The sequence below is a fragment of the Artibeus jamaicensis genome, unplaced genomic scaffold, assembly GCF_021234435.1.
Source record: "Artibeus jamaicensis isolate MK-2021 breed Jamaican fruit bat unplaced genomic scaffold, CSHL_Jam_final contig_465, whole genome shotgun sequence".
Taxonomy (NCBI): domain Eukaryota; kingdom Metazoa; phylum Chordata; class Mammalia; order Chiroptera; family Phyllostomidae; genus Artibeus; species Artibeus jamaicensis.
Genome location: NW_026521843.1, coordinates 13742382 through 13756904, shown reverse-complemented (window position 1 = coordinate 13756904; position 14523 = coordinate 13742382). Strand labels below are relative to the sequence as shown.

The 14523-nt window shown below is 46.2% G+C and overlaps 1 pseudogene; it reads right to left on the bottom strand.

Moving 5' to 3' along the window:
- Window positions 1-278: 278 nt before the first annotated feature.
- On the bottom strand, window positions 279-1391 carry LOC119050434 (60S ribosomal protein L36-like; annotated as a pseudogene).
- Window positions 1392-14523: the final 13132 nt, after the last annotated feature.

Genomic DNA, 14523 nt, shown 5'->3' with positions numbered 1-14523 from the left:
TTTTCCCACCAGAGTAGATGAGTTAGCAGAGTCTGTGACAGGAGTATTGCTGGCAGGAGTATCCCTTCATTCCTACACTAGGTCATCTTAGCAATAACTTATCTATACATGCAAGTGACTGGGAACCATGTAAATAGATCCTACTACATATGTCCCCAACTCAATGTCCCTTTAGCTGGATCTCAGAAAATGCCTGCAGCCATGCCACAAGGGTGTGAGGGAAGTAGGAGTGGAAAGAGACAGTGGTCTTAAGTGATTGCGGTGACGCTATCTTTCTTTTAGATTTTTTTTTCCTGAATAGGTTTTATTACACGCAGAGGGGATGGGGCTCCATCCTTCTTGGCTTCTGCTTTCCTCATGGCTCCAAGGACATTACTCAGCTCTTCTCTCTTCTTCTTGGCAAGGATATGTGTCCCCACCCTTTTCTTGATGAATTTCAGGGCCCTCTTGTCCTTAGAGACCTTGAGCAGCTCCACGGTGCACGGCAAAGCCACACGCCTCTCAGATCCTGTCCCACACAAACTCAGAGTGTTCGCTGAGGTACCTGTGGCAGGGGGACTGTGCCTCAGCTTGCTCACGTTCTTGGTCACCGTGTGGCCCTTGTTAAGGTCCAGGGCCATGGAGTAGCACAGAGCCAGGGCTGCTACTCCTCAGTGGCTGCTCCTTGTAGAATTTTATAAGCCTATGACCATATGAATACATTGTCCAGGCCCTTCACTGGGTCCTGCATGCAGGGCACCTTGGGGGTTAATCTTCGGCGGCTTCAGCTTCGTAGTAAACCTATCTCAGTCCCCGCAGGGGTAGGGCAGAGGTTTCATCTCAGTGATTAAGGCAGAATGCGACCTTGCACTTCCCCCTCAGGTCCCTCACCCTGCCTTTTCTGCCCTCCCCTTGGTACCACTTCACTGCCCAACTCCCTCCCCAAAGACGTCTCTCCTCCTGATAGAGACCCTACGTGGGCAAGTACAATGATAGAAACATTTTTAATGTAATGCTTTTTTTATTTATAAGATTAATACATGCCAAGTCAGAAAATTTGAAGTAAATAGATAAACATATGCACACACATGCAGGAAATTGAACAATAGGTACATAAATAATTTAAATACATTGATTTATGTATTTCAGGGGCTTATTAAGGATGGGTAGTGAAGAGTTGCCCAGCCCACCCTGGGACTGTGCCTGTGCACAGGCAGTGCTCATGGAAGGCCAAGCATTTGCAGAGTGTTGCTGCTGAGATGCAGGGGCATGTGCATGCCCATGCATGTGCATGCACTCAGATGTGCACACACACAGGTGTACACACCTGTGCTACATACACATCAGGTACCGTGCAGAATGTGTTCTGTGTAGCTGGCCTCTCTTTCAAAGATGCTTTTGAACACGTGCATCCTTCCGCAGCCATGCACTGGGTCCCTGCGGAGGATAAGATGACAGTTTCTGGAGTCCCCCATGTCCACACAGAGAGTCATTTTTTAAAAATTGTAGCAAATGGTCACATGTGAGGTCCAGTCTGTGCCTTCCCCTTTCCCACGCCAGTGCCAGCCCTGGAGTGTCGCTGATGAAAGGCATCTCCATTTAAAGATGAAGCAATGAAACTGCTGTCACAGAAAGAAATTTAAGTGCATGTGGCCTTCCTTTCTCCCCTCTGCCTTTGCTCCCCACCTCTGTCCCTCTCTCTTCCAGGGCCAGAGGCCCACAGGGTGGGAAAATGTAGTAAAAAAAAAAAAAACAGAATACTTTTATTTTTGAGAAAATATGATAATATAGTTTACCTATCTACATTTCAAATGAAGACTGAAGAACATAAAATAATATTTAAACATACAAACAACCAACTTCATTTCTGCAGTTGAGCTGGTTTTGTATTTGGCTGGTTAAAATACATGTGAGAGAGGGAGAGAGAGGAAATGGGTTTGCAGAAAAGAGATAAGGACGTGAGAGGGCCGCCCAGGGATGCCATCTGGAAAACGCAGTGCGTGTTCAGAAAGGAGGGGCCCAACGGCACTGCGTGGTGGGAGGTGCGCAGGGACGCGGCAGGAAGCGCTTTGCGCTCAGGCAGCGCTCTCTGGCCCTGCTGGGACCTGGAAGCTCACGGAAGTTAGAGGGGACCCTCGAATCCTTCTGACTGGTGCAAGAATTCCAGTGTCAACTCTGCAAAGAAAAACAGGTTTTCTGCTTTTACAATCGTGTGTTTAACTTTTGAAACTTGATGCTAAAACAATGGAGAGCCAAGGAATTCTAAAGCTTTGGCCAGAACTTGAGGAGTGACTTGTGCCTCGGACGTTCTCTTCCGGACCTAATAAGCGGCGTTGGTGGAACGGTATGATAGCGAGGCTTGTTCCTGCAGAGATCTGGGCTGTCGTGTGTCACACTACGGACAACTCACAGTGCTCGTGGCCCTTTCCCCTGGTCAAATCAAAGCCATATTTTGATGGCATTTTGTTCCAACAGGATGGGATGCAGTAAGAAGCATGATAAAACAGTTCAACGAAAACAACGGAAAGGAATAAATGGATTTTGGCCCTTAGTGCAACAGGGAAGAGTCATTCCTCACTCCCAGCCTCTCCCAGCAACCAGAGCCCTGGGACCAGCTGCTTACATCTCCCAGGGGGATTTGGGAGCTCCCGGCTCCTCCCCACTCAATTTGCTTTCCAAATGGAAAACAATTCTGAGAAAGAGGGGGTAGCATGGCAGTGAAATATTTAAAAAGGAGAGCTAAAATTCAACTCACACACCTATGCAAAACCCACTACCAACTGAAAAATGGAATCCAGTTTTGGAATGATCATTGACAGCATTCTTGGTTTCATCGGTGAATTGTGGATTATAATCACATCACTTCAGACAGGAAGGGAGCTTCATTCATTCACTTATTTAATGCCTTATTTGCTGAAGACTCACAAGTGGCAAGGCATTATACCAAGTGTCACCCCATCAACAAGTCCTCACCCCTGCATAGCTTGCCATTATCACCCTTTGCACTGCTACTTCCCCTCCCCCACCATGCCTGGCCCAGGCTGCTGCCAGCACCTCGGCCTCCTGGCTTCTGTCTTTTCCTGCTCCTTCCCTCCTGCCCCTCATGGTACATTCTCCACCCAACAGCCAAAGAGATATTTCATAGCAAAGGCATTATATTTAAAATGTATTAAAATACGATTACGTAAGAGTCCCCTGCTTAAAACCCTCCAATGGCATTGCATTGCCCTTTAAAAGCTGACCTTGAACATTTTTTTATTGGCCTACAGGACACCTACATGATCTGTTTACCGACTGATTCTGTGACAGTCTTGTATCACTTTTTTCCCTTCAAAATGCTGTTCAGTTACACTGGCACTTTTAACATCTTATTTTGTTCCTTGATAGGCTGTGCTTGTTCCCTGCTCAGGGCCTTTGCACTTGCTAAGTCCTTTTCTTGGAATGCCCATCCCCCGGGCTTTTAGGTGACTCGCTGTTTTTGATCATTCCTGTCTGAAATCAAATGTTATCCTCCCAGTTAGGCTTTCCCAGGTCACTCAGTCTAAAATGGCTGCTATCCCTGGCCAAGTGGCTGCTATCCCTGGCCAACTAGCTCAGTTGGTTGGAGCATAGATCGGACCACAGACCAAAAGGTTGCAGGTTCAATCCCCAGTTCAGGCAGGTATGAGAGGCAACTGATAGATGTTTCTCACACTGATGTTTTTTTCTCTCTCTGTCCCTCCTGTCCTCTCTCTCTAAAATCAGTGAATGTATGCTTGGGTGAGGATTTTTAAAAATATTTTTTAAATTTATTTTTAGAGAGAGGGGAAGGGAAGGAGAAAGAGTGAGAGAGAAACATCGGTGTGTGGTTGCCTCTCATGCTCCCCCTACTGGGGACCTGGCCTGCAATCCAGGCACGTGCCCTGACTGGGAATCGAACCGGAGACCTTTTAGTTCACAGTGCGACACTCCACCTGCTGAACCAGCCAGGACTTCAGGGGAAGATTTTAAAAAATACTAATATGGTAAATTAAAAAATGAAGTGGCTGCTCACTCAGGTAACTTTGACTCCATTACCCTTCTTTGTTTTCTAGAAGCCCAGCACTGGCCATTATCTGAAGGTGACTGATTTACTTCACTGTCGCCATTACTGGTTCTCAGCATGGTCCTGGGACCAGCAGCTCGAGCATCGCCAGGGAATGTAGTTAGAACTGTATATTCTCAGACCCTCCTCTAGACCTACTGAAACAGACATGGGGGGGTGGGACACACAGATCTGTAGTTTAACAGACCCTCCAGGTGATTCTGATGAAAATGCAAGTTTGAGAACCACCTGCTTGCAATGACTACTGCTTTTCTCCCTCGTCCCCCCCAGAATGTAAATCCAAGTAAATGGAAGTCCATCTGTCTGGTTCAGCATAGTGCTGTGAAGACCAAACACGTAGTAGGCACTCGACAAACAGTTATTGAGTGTGGATAGACTGATCCGATGCGCTGGGTTCTGTGCCTCGGGGGCCGAGTGGGAGAGTCGGCAGAGAGCCCCAGAGAACTGGGCTCCTGCTCTCTGCTCACCGCCGCTCCCGGGAGCCGTGAGATGAGTAACACGTTGCAGGCTAGATAAACCTGAAGGGGTCCTGAGGTTAAAGAAACACTTGAAAACTGTGGTTCCAACTGTTATTAATTATAATTTGGAAACTGTGAGAGTGTTGCAAGGCCCTTCTCAGAGAACCAGAAGGTTTTAGATTGCATGCAATTAGAGGGCAAGGATAATATGCTTTTCTTTTAGATTCTGTACGGCTACTACTGCATTAATCCCAGAGCAGGCTGCTGATGGACAAGGTGGCTTTCTCTTCCCTCAGTCTTTCTGCCGTACAGTCGTGCCCCCTTATCGACGGTTCTGCTTATTGTGGTTTCAGTTACTCACAGTCAACCACAGTGCAAAAATATTGCATGGAAGTTCGAGAAATAAGCAATTCATCAGTTTTAAATGACATGGCGTTCCAAGGAGCATGATGGAATGCCATGTCATCTCGTGCTGTCAGGCCTGAGATGTGAATCATCTTTTTTTTAAATATATTTTTATTTTATTTATTTACCTTTAGAAGGGAAGGGAAGGAGAGAAGGAGAGAAATATCAATGTATGGTTGCTTCTGGTGCATTTCCTGCTGGGAACTGGCCCCTGCTGGGAACTGGCCTGTAACCCAAGCATGTGACAGGACAGGGAATTGAACCACGATCTTTTGGTTCGCAGGCCTGCGCTCAGTCCACTGAGCTACACCAACCAGGGCTGTGAATCATCTTTTTGTCCAGTGTAGCATCTCTGTTGGTCATCTGATAGGTCACCCTATTGCGGTGTTTGTGTTCAGGCAACCCTTATTTTTCCAAAAATATTTTATTTATTTATTTTTATAGAGAGGGGACGGGAAGGAGAAAGAGTGGAAGAGAAACATCAGTGTGTGGTTGCCTCTCATGTGTTCCCTACTGGGGACCTGGCCTGCAACCCAGGCATGTGCCCTGACTGGGAATCGAACCTGCGACCCTTTGGTTCGCAGGCCCACACTCAATCCACTGAGCTACACCAGCCAGGGCTATTTTCCTTAATAATGGTCCCAAAGCACAGGATTAGAGACGCTGCAATTTGGATATACAAAGAACTCCCTTTGAGTGAAAAGTTGTGTGTGTATATACAGGAAAACACATTGTATACACAGGGTTAGGCTCTCTTCTTGGTTTCAGGCATCCACTGGGGTCTTGGAATGTATCCCCCACAGATAAGGGGGGATGACTGTATATCAATCCTGGAATCTTAAAAAAGAAAATCCTGACTCCAATGGTTTCTGAAAACTTTCAAGTTAAAAACACAGGTCAACCCCCAACCCAGATCAAGGAGCAAAAAAAGAAAAACCCATTGCAAAAGACATTGAACTTTAGAAAAGGTTAGATCAACACCAAGACTAATGGCGAGGTCTTGGGAATCCCTCTCTAGAAATAACAGGCTGCCTTGAAGCAAATGCCACGGGCCAGGCTCCGTGCCTGTTACCACGGTTACAAAGACTAGGAGAACAAAACGCGTGTCTTCGAGGAGCTCCCAGTCCGGAGGAGAGACAGGCGTGCGTACACAGGGCAGGTGCCCGTGCTGCGGTGAGGGCCAACCGCTGAGTGTCACAAGGGGAGGACTGCCGGAGCAGGCGCTCTCTGAACAGATCTGGAAGGCCGCGTCTCGCTCGTTAGGCAAGAGAGGGCAATGTGGGCACAGGAGGCAACACGTGTGAAGCACAGGGAGGAAAAAGGGCAGTGAAGGGTTCAAAAATAGTGAAGAGAGGTGACTGGATCAGTTCAAAATTAATATATATACACACAAACACAGAGAAATTTGCATAGTAGCTGGCTTTTTGATATTAAGGAGTATCGTTAATTTTTATGGTGTGCTAATGATTTGTGGTTGTATTGTAAAAGAGTACTTATCTTTTGGAGATACATAGTGGAATATTACTTCTGGATGAAGTTATATCTAGAATTCGCTTCGAAACAATTTGGGGCCCTGACCGGTGCGGCTCGGTTGGGTGTTGTCCCACAAAGCAAAAAGTCACTGGTTCAATTGCTGGTAAGGGTACGTGCTTGGGTTGTGGGTTGTGGGTTCTGTCCCTAGTAGGGGTGTGTACGAGAGGCAACCCATAGATTGATGTTTCTCTCTCACACTGGTGTTTCTCTCCCTCTCTTCCTTCCCTGCTTCCCCACTCGAAAGAAAGAAAGAAAGAAAGAAAGAAAGAAAGAAAGAAAGAAAGAAAGAAAGAAAGAAAGAAAGAAAGAAAGAAAGAAAGAAAGAAAGAAAGAAAGGAAGGAAGAAGGAAGGAAGGAAGGAAGGAAGGAAGGAAGGAAGGAAGGAAGGAAGGAAGGAAGGAAGGAAGGAAGGAAGGAAGGAAGGAAAGAAGGAAGGAAGGAAGGAAGGAAGGAAGGAAGGAAGGAAGGAAGGAAGGAAGGAAGGAAGGAAGGAAGGAAGGAAGGAAGGGAAAGGGTGTGTTGAAAGTGAGTGATGGATAAATGGGATCTCATTATACTATTATTTATATTTCTGCATGTGTTTGGAATTTTTAATAATAAGCTGAGAGAGAAACACCGCGGAGCATAGTAGCTACTGTTTCATAAGCACTCACCAAATATTTGTGCTTTTTTCTTGCATTCTTTAAACATGTCAGTAAACGTGATCACCACACCACTCACAGACACAAACTAGAGGAAAATGCTGAGCCACTGATGCTTTTCCTAGACTGAGTCCTGCTTCCCAAAGACACTGTGTTACCCACGGTTTGAAGCCAGGGTGGCAAGAGGCGCCCTTGCTGATGGCTCTGCCCAGGAGCTACCCTGCAGGTTATTTCCAGGGCCTCCTGCTGAAGGCCAGCCTGAAAGATGAGACAGAAGTGGCCAGGGCTCTGCTGGAGCCCCAGGGCACTGGAACCCTGGACTCACGGAGGGCCAGAAAGGTGGGCCCCCTCAGGGTCTGCCTTTCTTTTTTTACCAGGACTGAACTCAGCAGGCAAGCAGGACCCCTAGGGAACCTCCACACGTGGGTGTAGCTAGGACACTGTCCCTAAGGGAGGGAAAGCTCCTTGGAGAACCTCGCAGAGCAGGACCAGAGGCTCCTTGTCCCTGACTCTTGGGCCTATGATGTACCATGTTCACGGCTCCCCTCTGAAAGGAGTCTCAGTGGAAAACTGAAATACCCGAGCAGAGCCGAATGATTTTATTTTATCTTATTTTTTTAAAGATTGTATTTATTAATTTTTAGAGAGAGGGGAATGGAGAGAGAAAGAGAGGGAGCCATCAATCAGTTGCCTCTCCTGTGCCCCAACTGGGGACTGAACCCACAACCCAGGCACATGCCCTGACTGGGAATTGAACCAGTGATGGTTTGGTCTGCGGGAAGGATGCCCAATCCACTGAGCCACACTGGTCAGAGCAGGGCTGAACTATTTTATAGGAGAATAGATGACCCTCTTTTGGCTAATTTGCAGGGCCTCACAATACTCGTACACTCTTTCTCTTAAAACCACTTCCTTAAGCAACACAGAAACTACAAATATTACTATTAGAGAGTATTTCTTTGGCATTAAAATTTACAGGAGGGGAAATAGTTGTGCGTCGATCAATTACAATTATTATTAATAATGTAGTGTTAGTGACATCTTAAACTTACATGGCATGTTGAAGTTAACAAAGCATTTTGATTTTCCTTTTCTCACCCAGTTCTCATGAGGAACAGCTACTATATCAGCAGGTAATACTCTTTTTGTTTCCCCCTAGATTTTATAGCTATGGGGGCTTGAATTCAAACTTTTTAACTCCCAGAATAAAAGCTCTTCCCTAAGACTTTAAGTCTTGGAAATGAGGAAGGAAACACAGAGGAGAGGCTGGGCAGAGGCATTAACAAACGACACAGGGCTCAGTCCCATAGGGACCTCTGGGAGACTGTGCAGAACCTGCTCCAGAGCTGTCCCCAGAGAAGCAGGGAGTCCTTTCAGTTCCTACTTGAGAGCTGAGTGCACTAACACCCTGGCAATCTCAGCTGGCCGCAAGTGTGGGCTAAATACACACCTGTGGCCAGAGAAAGCCAGCAGGCACCAGGCTGCAGGTGTTGGTGGGAAGAGGCAGCAGGGCGGGGAGAGGCCCGTGCCCAGGTGCAGGTTGCCAATGCACTTTGTTCCTCTGCGATCTACCTGTATCCCACACGAAGTCCCTTTGGCAGTCACTCTTCAAGGTGGGAGCCAGTGACAATATCAAAAATAAAAACTAATTGAGGTAGAACCAGGCTCAGTCCTGTTGCGAATGATTGCTCACTCTCGGCTGTAAAGATATTTATCATTTCTCTCTTCTGCTATTCATTCTGGATCCTCCTCGTCCTCAGTCAACCTTTTCTCTGGTCTTGGTTGCTTGCCTCCATCTCTGAGGAGGATCGGGCCTCCATCCTTGAGGTTACTGAGCCTTCGCCTGAGAGCCAAGTGCTCCAATCCAGTGGCTCCTCCCATAGGGAGCCAGGCAGGTGTTTTGAGTCACTTGGTATCACTGTCAACTCAGAGGTCTTGAGAAATCTGGATGCTCTTTCCCTCGTTGTTCAGTTTTTCTGGTAAATGGCCATAAATCCTTTTGTGAGAGGATTCAGGGAGTTGCAACTGTATGGGCTTATCACAGCATTTTGGGTTCCTTCCTCAAGGGGACTCGGCATCTCTTTCAATTGATGGGGTGAGAGCTGGCTCAGGTCTGAAAACTGGGGGAGGGCTGTGATTTTTCCATCCTAGGGGCCGACCTCAGCTTTCTACTCACTCATGGTAGCTGTATATGGCCGCATAACAAATTACAGCAAACTTAGCAGCTTAAAACAAAATCTATTTTATTTTCTTACATTTTCCATGGGCCAGAAGTTCAGGCATGGCTTAGCTGGACCGTCCACTTGAGGTTTCACAAGGCAGTAATCAAGGTGTCACCTGGGCTATGTCACTTTCCGGAACTCCCTTCTGGATGGAGCTCCTCTCTGGAGTTTGGTGTGCTCTTCCAAGTTGACATGATTACTGGTCGAACTCGGTTCCTTGCTGTCATAGGACAAAGGGACTGGCTGCTCTTGGTACATGGTCTTCTCTCTCAGAGGCTGTTTGCTTTTTAGCAGCTTGCTTCTTCAAGGCCAGCAGGCCAGCAGGAAGATCTCTCAGTTCAGTTGACTAAGATGGGGCTATTTCATTTATTTTTAAAAGATTTCACTTATTTACTTTTAGAGAGAAGGGAAGAGAGGGAGAAAGAGATGGAGAGAAATGCCCATCAGTTGCCTCCCACTTGTCTCCAACCAGGGACCTGGCCACAACCCAAGCATATGCCCTGCCCAGGAATCGAACCAGCGACCTTTTGGTTTTCTGGATGATGCCCAACCCACTGAGCCATACCAGCCAAAGCGAGATAAAGTTCTTTAAATGATGTAACCTATTGGCAATTAGGAAGGCATGGGTTCTCAAGGAGAATTATAAAAGAGTGTGACTGGTGGCAGAAGGGGGCTCACCCTAGAGTGTGTCTGTGTCTTTCATTCATTCTTGATCTTTTTTTTTTTTTTTTTAGTATAAAAGTCAAGCAATACCCTTATTGTCTACCTATCTATTTTGTTCCTAGGAACACCATGGTCTATAGCCATTGCCCTTTGAATCTGAGATGATTTTGTGATTTGCTTTGACTAATAAAAATGGCATAAGTGATATTGTGCCAGCTTCAGAGACTGGGCCTTGAGACACCTTGCACCTTCTGCCTTTGGCCTCTTCATATGCTGATAAGTCGACTGAGTACGGAAGCTGGTCTAGCCCAGTAAAGGAAAGAGGGCCAATGTGGAGGAATACCAAAGCGTCTCAAACCAGCAGCCAAGGTAAATTGCAAGCCATGTAAGTGATGCCAGCTTGGACCTTTCAGCCCAGTTAACTCTGCAGTCGAATATAGTTCTGCAGGCAGAACCAGAAGAGGAACCACCCAGCCCACCCACAGAATCATTAGACATAACAAATTGTCTTAGGCCACTGGTTTGGGAGTAGTTCGTTTTATAGCAATAAGCTACTGAAATATATATATTTCTTTTTTTTTTGGTGTATTATGCTTTATTATTTTAAGAAAGCCAAAAAGACAATGGAAATATTTTTAAAAAAGATATATACAGTGTATGGAGAATATACTGTAACTGATCAAAGATGTCAAAGGTGGTTTGTGAAATATTTAGGTGGCACTGACACTTTGGCCAAATAATTCTTTTTTTTTTGTCTTTTTTTTTATTGATTATGCTGTTACAGTTTTTCTATTCCCCCTTTATTCCCCTCCACCCTACCCCTCATCCCCACCATTACCCCCCTTTAGTTTATGACCATGTGTCTCAAGTCCTTTAGATTCTATATTTCCCATGCTATTCTTGCCCCCCATCTATTTTCTATCTACTGTCTATGCTACTTATTTTCTGTACCTTCTCCCCCCTTCTCCTCCTCCCACTCCCTGTTGCTAACCCTCCTTGAGATCTTCATTTCTATGTTTCCACTCCTGATCTAGCTGTCCTTTTAGTTTGCTTTCCTTTTAGGTGTGGTTGTTAATAACTGTGAGTTTGTTGTCCTTTCACTGTTCATGTTTCTTTAACTTCTTTTTCTTAGATAAGTCCCTTTAACATTTCATATAATAAGGACTTGGTGATGATGAACTCCTTGAATTTGATCTTATCTGAGAAGCACCTTATCTGTCCTTCCGTTCTAAATGAAAGTTTTGCTGGATAGAGCAATCTTGGTTGTAGGTCTTTAGATTTCATGACTTGGAATACCTCTTTCCAGCCCCTTCTTGCCTGTAAGGTCTCTTTTGAGAAATCCCCTGACAGTCTGATGGGGACTCCTTTGTAGGTGACTGTCCCCTTAGCTCTTGCTGCTTCTAGGATTCTCTCCTTCATTTTCATCTTGGCTAATGTAATTACGATGTGCCTTGGTGTGTTCCTTCTTGGGTCCAACTTCTTTGGGACTCTCTGAGCTTCCTGGATTTCCTGGAAGTCTATTTCCTTTGCCAGATTGGGGAAATTCTCCTTTATTATTTGTTCAAATAAGTTTTCCACTGGTGGCTGTGCCTTTCCCCTTCTGGTACCCCTATAATTCGGATGTTGGAGCGTTTAAAGATGTCCTGGAGGTTCCTAAGACTCTCCTCATTTCTTTGAATTCTTGCTTCTTGACTCTTTTCTGTTTGGCCATTATTTGCTTTCTTCTGGTCCACTCCATTGATTTGAGTCCCAGTTTCCTTTTCATTGCTATTGGTGTCCTGTGCAATTCCATTCATTTCAATTAGTTTCGCCTTCATATATTTGTCTAATTTGTGGCTATAATCAACCAGTTCTGTGAGGATCCTGATCACCAATGTTTTAAACTGTGCGTCTGTGAGTTTTGCTATTTCTTCATCGCTTAGATCTATTGGCTCTGGGGCCCTGAGATCCTCCTGCGCCGTTCTTGGTCTGTTCGGGCCCTTTAAGTGTGACGCCTTGGATTCCCAGGTCGCTGGGTTGTGACGTTGTATGTGGGGGCGTGGTCAGAGTGGGGAAATGGCGACCCCCTCTGCTGTTTCTCATAGCTGGGTGAGGATTAGCGCCTTAGGTGGTTCACCGGGGCCGGGCCACTCAGAGTCGCTGGGTTATGACGCTGTATGTGGAGGTGGGGTCAGAGCAGGGAAATGGCGGCGCCCTCCACTGCCGCTTGCCGTGGGGACCTGCCGGCCCGGTCCAACCGCCCACTCCCTCGCCTGTCCACCCGCGCACAAATGCGCGACCTCAGTCAACACACAGCCCCGGGCCCAGCTGCCTCCCCCACGGTCGCTCGCCTGGTTGCTCGCTGGGTCGCTCACTAGGTCTGACCCTGCGCCTGGATTCCGCGGGCCTGAGTGTGTCTGGCCGAGTCCTCCTGTGCAACCCTGCTCTGCCAGCCGCTGGTTTCGCCCCTTACCGGTCAGGCTGAAGAATTTGTTGTTAACGGACTTCCGAAAAGTTCAATTTTCCGTGTTCTGGCTGTGTTTTCTGTTGCTAATATTTAGTTTTCTCTAATCTTGGTTGTGTGAGAAGGCATGGCACATCCACCTATGCCTCCATCTTGGCGGAAGTCCCTGAAATATATATATTTCTATACCAACTGCAGTCAATCCTTGTTTGACAGTTGCTCCTAGGGGGCATTAAGACCTTGGCTTTTCTGGTCTACCCTGTTCATGAGTCAAGACAGATCTAGTGATTAGGGAAAACTCCTGTCAGAGGGTCCCAGCGGCATGCAGGAAGGAGCCTCAGCATACGCAGGAACACGAAGTGCTGAGTGGGTATGTCAGAAGCCAGCCACGTTTGCTGCAACCTCAGACCTCTTTTTCTCCACCTTGTAAACACATGCGGAATGAGGGTGGGGGGTGTGTAGGAGAAGGTTTCTTTGAGGAACCAAGAACATTGGAGTAGATGGTGCTTCTGGGAGATACTACCACCTAAGGGAGAAATTTGTAGAACACAGAAGTGAGGCTCTCAGAGAGCTTGTTCTTTTCAACTTCTCCAGCTGTATGAGAGCTGGAGTTCTCACAGCCTGCTGTCAGACTGCAAGCCTAGAATGCCACATTTTGCTTGCTCTCAGATTCCTCTCCAATGCCCCCTGTCTCCTAGCGGGCGAGCTCGCTTATTATTCTTTGCTGGACTTCTCATTAGGTTCCTATCCATTGTGTTGACATTTTCCCTTCTCAGCAACCTACCTGTCTCCTAGCCACTGCCCCCAAGCTCCCCCTCCAACTCCAGATCCTGTTCTGTTCAAAAGTGGTTCATTCAGCGTTTCTGCTTATCAGTATCAGGGCTTTTTCCACATCAGGGCTTCTAAACTTTAAGAAGTCTGAACAAAGGGGTTTGTCAAAAAAAGATCTCGTTGGTGAGATAAAATTACAGGAAATCTCCGGTGTGATTATCTCCATGTCAGCACTGCGGGGAGTTTATATTGAAAGTCGATGGATGTGGATCCCCGCTGCAGAGTTGTTCTCAGGTACCAAGCGTGGTGAGTTAACATTTGAAAACATCTCAGAAGGTTACCAGGAGGAATCTTTCTTTTGTCTGAACACTCAAAAAGATAAAGAGAAGCAAATTTTGTGTATATACCAAGATGAGCTATGTTCCTGTATTTGAAATATAAGGAAGTGGTTCTACAAGGGACCGACCAAATAAATTTACTTCCAGTTTATTAAGACTGTAAGACTAAAAATCACAGTGTTTTGTATTTGGCATGCAAAAACACTCAGGTTTAAAATATCCAGTTGCAAAAAGACTTAATTTAGAAGAAAATCTTAGTCTTAAACCGAAGATCAGAATTCACTGTATATTATTTACCTCTCTAATGGATGGTAAATGAGACAAAAATAAATGTGTGTGTGGTTTTTTTTTTTAGTTTTCCTCATCTTTGTTTCCTCCCTTTTATGACAGCTATTTACCTTTTCTGATCCTCTACTATGTCCTGAAAACTGCCTTTCATTTTATGTAATCCTCCTCAGCACAACATCCACTATGCCAACCAGTTCTAGTTTAAATTCATGACCACACATCTCAAAAAGAGTCTCAGCGTTGCCAAGCAGTCCCACTACCCTTCCCCAGTCTGTTCGCTCCCTGTCCTGCGCAACGACTATTTCACACATTCTGTGCTTCCCTCCAATGTCCCACACCTGGCTCCACCCCCCAGTCCTGCTCTCCTGTCCCACCTCTTCCTGGATCCCACCCCCCCATTCCTCTTCATATTCCACTAACACCAAACTCTTTCCTCGGCCTGAGGGCCTCTGAAATTCCCATTCCCTTTCATCAGAATGCTCCACACCCCTGTCTTCACGGGGCTAGTTCCTTCTTGTCTTTTTTGTCTTCTGTTTCAGCTTGCATGTCAAATTCTCAGAGAGGCTCTAAAGATGCTCCCACTTGGTCACTCTCTTACACATCAACGTGTTTTATTGTCTTTCAAGCATTTATCAACATCTGATACTGTCTATTTGTTTCTCTCCTCTCTCCTCTTGACTAAAGCTCCAGGACGGCAG